At 44.9% G+C, this 5,700-nt stretch overlaps 1 long non-coding RNA gene across 1 annotated transcript; it reads right to left on the bottom strand.

The window, feature by feature from the left end:
- Positions 1 to 2,098: 2,098 nt before the first annotated feature.
- LOC131920823 (uncharacterized) lies at positions 2,099 to 4,994 on the bottom strand. Its single transcript, XR_009381778.1, has 2 exons — positions 4,900 to 4,994; positions 2,099 to 2,930 (listed from the first exon to the last, which is right to left on the bottom strand). It is a non-coding gene; the product is annotated as an uncharacterized LOC131920823 (long non-coding RNA).
- Positions 4,995 to 5,700: the final 706 nt, after the last annotated feature.

Here is a 5,700-nt window from a genome sequence, read left to right as displayed (position 1 = left end):
GTGCCCGCATACTCTAAATAAGCAGACAAGTGTTCTGCCTCTGAGCCTAACTTCTAGCCAAGCTGTTCATAACTGATGGATTGTGGATTCCTTGGGCCTAGTCCTGGAGACTCTAATAAAGTGAATTTGGGATGGAGCTATGAACATTTTACTTTTTCTAAAAAAAAAAAAAAAAAAAAAAAAGAAAGAAAACAGTGTTTTGTTTTTTTTTTTAAATATCTGGATGTGGTGGCATATAGTTATAATCCAAATACTTGGAAAGCTGAGACAGGAGGATTAGGCGTTTGAGGGCAGCCTAGGCTGTACAGCAAAACCATGTCTCACTTATCCCTCAAAAACAAAAACTAAGATCAACCAACCCAACCCAACCAAACAACACAAAACCCTCCCGGGTAGTTTAAATTCCTTAGGATTGAGAACATCAATCCCCCAAAATATTCTGAGGTGTGGGGCCTTCAGGGTCACACGAGGATGAGACAAGTGTTATAAGGTGTCAAAGAGAAACTTTCTTTGCCATGTCACTGCCAAGATAGAAACGGGCAGAGAGGGCACACATTGTTCCACAGTCTTAACTTCAGAGTGTCATCAGTATGTCCAGTTCCTCCAACCTCCCTCAGGGCTCAGTCACAGGCCCCAGTCAGGGGAGTGGCTGTGCCATCTACCCGAGGAGGGTGGGGGAGAGGAAGCCAGTTCCTTGGGAGTGGGTGTAGAGTCTTTTCCTCTCTTAAAATCAAGTATGTGGGCGAGGCCAGCTCATCAGGCCACTTGAACAGAAAGTAAACAAACAGTGGACGCTGTGTTCCTTGGCTGTGGGTTTCTCGCGCAGCAGATTTCTGGATGTGCCTCTTGTGTTCCTGGGGTGTGGGCAGAGAGGAATGTGGAGGCGGCGTGAGTGATGCCGAGGTGTGGGGTGGGGGCGGAGCGTGCAGAAAGGCAGGTCTTCTTCAGGATAGAGGTGACCAGATCCTCGTGTGTCTACACACCTGAAATGGTCCGTCCCTAGAACATGGGATTGGTAGTTACAACTGGCGACTGTGACAGGCACAGTGTGGAGAGTGCCTTACAGGTGGACAAAGGTGGATAGATCTCTTGTCAGAAGGGAACTGTGGCATCATGGCCAGTGCCCGCTGTGTCGTAGGCTCGACTTTTGTTTCAACTGTAGAGACTACTTTGACTCACCCACACAGGATGCTTGAGTTTCTTCTCTCATTCCTTTCTGTCCAGACCTAGGAGCCAGAGAGCAGGAGGGATGAAGAGCCCGAGTGCCTTGTGCCCCTGTCCCCACACCAGCCCCCACTCCTCTCTGCTCAGCCGCGCATCCCTGTCAACTCCTGTGGCTTCTGGTCTAAAACTAGGTCTAACTGCTGGATCCTGAGATGAGCAGAGTTTTGATTCAGTAGAAAGCCGTGGTAGTCACGTGAACAAGAGGAACTACCACGTGATGTTCTTGCGCTGCATGCAGCCAGCTTGGTCTAAGGCAAGTTGTGTTTGGCGTGTGGGGCACTGTTCAGCAAGAAAGTGGTATTTGAGCACTTGGGGGCTGGATTCCATTACATGTCTACAATGACTTGAGATTCCTTAGTACACTTGAATTTTTGCTGTAGTCTTGTGGTGCTCTGGATAGAACAAACGGCGTGACTCTTGCCCAGCCAGGCTTAATTGTCTTTTCTTTTGTGGTGCTGGTGGTTGAACCAAGTGCCTCAGGCATTCTTGACACGCTACGTGAGTGCTCTACCAGTGAGCTGTAGCTCCGGTCCATCATTCATCTCATTTCTTTTTGTTGTTGCTTTGAGACACAGTTTCACTATGCAGCCCACGCTGGCCTCAAACTCTCAATTCTCTTGCCACAACCTCCCAAGGGCTAGATTGTTATGTGCAGATTACAGAATTCAAAAGATCAGACGGGGAGCATTCTTCCTCCTTCTCCTCTCCCTCAGTCATGCAACTCTTAGTTTTGTTTTGTTTTCCTGGAAATGCCACAGAATAGTTTTTTAAATTAAAGCTTCAAAATACTCATATGGGTCTGTGTTAGTTTATAACATTGATAAGCGTGGACAGGACAGATAAGAGTTAGAAACATTTCTACATCTGAGGGTCATTTTTTAAAAAGATTTGTTTTTATTCAGATAGATGTGCATGTTGTCCGTGTGATTGTGTGGCGGTGTCCGTGGGGACCAGGAGAGGGATTTGGACCCCCTGAAGCTGGAGTCACAGGCTGTTGTGAGTGGTCCAGAGGAGGTGCTGGGAACTGAACTCGGGTCCACAGGAAGAACAAGATGTCTCTTTTGAACGCTGCATCATCTCATCCACATTATTCTTCTATAATTCCACGGGGGTTGGGCTGTAGTCATGGCAGAGTGCTCCATTACCGTGTTTAATGCCCGGTTTGATCCATGGGACTATTTCTAAATTATATCTTATATTTTTTGCTTACCATTGACATTTTGCCTTTTTTGAATAAACTTGCTTATCTGTTGAAGGCCCAGGCGCCTGTGTGGAGATGAGTTATCTTCTGAGGAACCTTGGGGATGGATCCCTCACTCTGACGTTGCTGGTGATTCTGTGAAAGTCATGTAAGCTCTACATTCCTGTTCCCAGCGGTGAACTTCGGTGCCGGCCAGGGTGGAGGCGCAGGAGTTGACTCATTTTAGTGACTGCTTTCGGGGACTAGGATATAGATGGCTTATAAAAAAAAAAGTTTTCCCAGGCCTCAGGACAAATTCCTGTCTAAGTTCACACACCTGGGAACCTCTTTGATGGTTACGCAATACTTGCTGTGTGTCTTCACGTCCTGGGTCATTTTTGGTCTGTGAGCTTTCTCAGGACACACACTCCACAGCCCCATCGGAAGGCTCTTGCACAACTCAGCTGACAGATGAGGTCTCTGTTGAGTGACGAGGCTAAGGATTATAGGATCAGTTCAGTGATGGCTGAAATAAAAATAAAAACCTAATCAAGTACAGGAAGGGAGAGAGTTTAAACTGGAGAACTGTATAACCGAAGAGGCGGTTAGTGCGTTAGACTGGGCAGATGCCCGCAAACAAGGACGCCCCACACTTTAACTGGCGACTGTAGTGTGGTGCTGATGTGGGTTGTACTGGAGACCTGAGGGGAATAGAAATAACCAGGGGAAGCCGAGCGGTGGTGGCGCACGCCTTTAACCCTAGCACTCGGGAGGCAGAGCCAGGTAGATCTCTGTGAGTTCGAGGCCAGCCTGGTCTACAGAGCGAGATCCAGGACAGGCACCAAAGCTACACAGAGAAACCCTGTCTCAAAAAACCAAAAAAAAAAAAAAAAAAAAAAAAAAAAAAAAAAAAAAAGAAAATAAAAAAGAAAAAAGAAAAAAAGAAATAACCAGGGGATTAGCCAGGCTGTTGGAGGACCGGAGAGTTCCTGACAAATGGAGATGCCAGGATTGGCCTTGGGGAACACAGAAGAAACCAACTGGACAATACTTACAACCATTAGGTGGGAGGTGAGGTACATGTGAAATGCCAAGGAATTCCTGCAAGCTTGTGAACTCACATTCGTTGCTGAGTCTCCAGAAACTTGGAGGGAACTCAGGCTTGTGTAGGAGTGAGAGACAGAGGAGGCAGAGCATGAGGAGACAGAGTGAGGAGACAGAGACAGAGTGTGAGGAGACAGTATGAGGAGACAGAGAAGTAAATTCAGATCAGAAGCTTTTGAATTCAACTATGGAAGTATCCAGTAGAGAACAATGTTTTTTCATCAAGATTTAGAGCCTGGGGGAGGCTTGGTAGATAGAGACTTAGGGGAGTTTCATGAAACTCTCTAGGAGTAGAGGTTAGTAGCATACTCCTATAATCCCCACATATGGAGACTGAGGCAGATGGATCATGATTAAGGACAACTTGGGGTCACAAAGTGAACTCCAGGCCAGCCTGGGGTACATAATGAGGCCCTCTCTCAAAAACAAAACAAATAAAAAATAAACAAAGGGTAAGAGAGTGAGGAGAGGTGGGGTTGGGGGAGCATGAGAGAATGAGGAGGAGAGCCAGAGGACCTGGTGGGTGAACCAGGGTGAAGCCCTGACCCCTTTCTAGATACTGAATTTGGATCAAGAAACCAAATCCATAAAAACCATTTTTGCACACATGCTTCACATATTGGAGACAAGAGCCTGAGGAGAGAATGGACCTGCAGTCAGGTGGGAAGGAGCAGGTGCCCGATGCCCCATGGGCTGTGCAGAGAGCAGCAAATACTGTACATTTTGAAAAGCTGGGATTTTGAATGCTTTTGCTATAAAAAAAATCACAGTTTTTTTTGTTTTTGTGGATGGAGATGAAATCCAGGCCTTGTGCACTCAAGGGCTTAACCCACCTCTGAGCTGTATTGTCAACCCTGACCACAATCTGAAGACACACTTGTGTTTAACCTGATTTGAACATTACACAGTACATTCATGTATCAAAACGACACATCACCCATTAATATGTGTAATTACTAATGCTATTATTTATTAGTTGCAAAGTAAATTTAATTTTTAAAAAGGCAGCCGACAAACAGAATAATTGTAAAGCAAGAGAAAAATCCCTAGTTAGCTTGTACAGAGTCTGCTAGGATCACTGTGGGTCCTGCCCCTGGTAAGAAGACCAGACAGCCAGGAAGAGGAGAGGCCCCACAGTCCGCTCTTGTCAGCTGTGTATTGGGTGGCTATGTGGAGGGTGAGAGCGTGTATCCACCAAATGCATAACCTTCCTGCACCAATGAAACTACACTCAATCAACATTCAATGAAAAAAAGTGAATAGATGAATCAATGTTGAATAATTATTAAGAGTAGTACCATCAAGTTAGCAGAGTGGTATGGACATTTAGAAATGTATTATCCCCCCTGAGTCGTAACAAGTAGAAAGAATTTTGTAAGCTAAGAACTTACATTGGGAAAGCATATGAACTGGAGAATATAGCCCCAAATGTAGATTCTAGCTTTGTGATGTTCTCTTCTCTCAAGGCATGCTTTTGCTTCTATCTAAAGACAAAATCCGTGTATACTAAGGTTGGAATTTTCCCATTCATGAGGATATATGGGATGTTAGCAGACAAGTAATGTTTGTTTGCAAAATTATTAATAAAATCATTATATGTTCATAATGAGTTGAGGTTTGTAACATGAATTTCTAAAATGGTTTTATACTAAAAAACCTGGAGCCAGATATTGGAATAAATGCTGAAAGATCAGAGAGACAAAGGAGCAAGCCACTGCCACATCTCACCTCTAGGACTCCTCAGCCTGAAAAGCCTTCAGTTCCTGTCTCCTCACGCCTTATGTACCCTTCTCCACCCAGCCATCACTTGCTTCTTAGTGCTGGGATTAAAGGCGTGTGTGCTTCCTAAATACTGGGATTAAAGGTGTGTCTCACCACTGCCTGGCTCTTTCTCTCCTAGACTGAGTCAATCTCATGTAGTCCAGGGTGGCTTTGAACTCAGAGAGATCCAGACAGATCTCTGCCTCCTGAGTGCTAGGATTAAAGGTGTGTGCCACCACTGCCTGGCCTCTATGTTTAATCCAGTGGCTTGTTCTGTTCTCTGATCTTCAGGCAAATTTTATTAGGGTACACAATATATCACCACAGAGGTTCTTTAACATTAAAAATTGTTAAAGATTAAAAGGTACTTATATGTGCATATATAGAATTCAAAAGATGTAGTTTTTTAAAAGTTCTTCTCTGTTCTTCTT

The sequence above is a fragment of the Peromyscus eremicus genome, chromosome 10, assembly GCF_949786415.1.
Source record: "Peromyscus eremicus chromosome 10, PerEre_H2_v1, whole genome shotgun sequence".
NCBI classification, from domain to species: domain Eukaryota; kingdom Metazoa; phylum Chordata; class Mammalia; order Rodentia; family Cricetidae; genus Peromyscus; species Peromyscus eremicus.
This window is presented reverse-complemented; position numbering and strand designations above follow the sequence as displayed.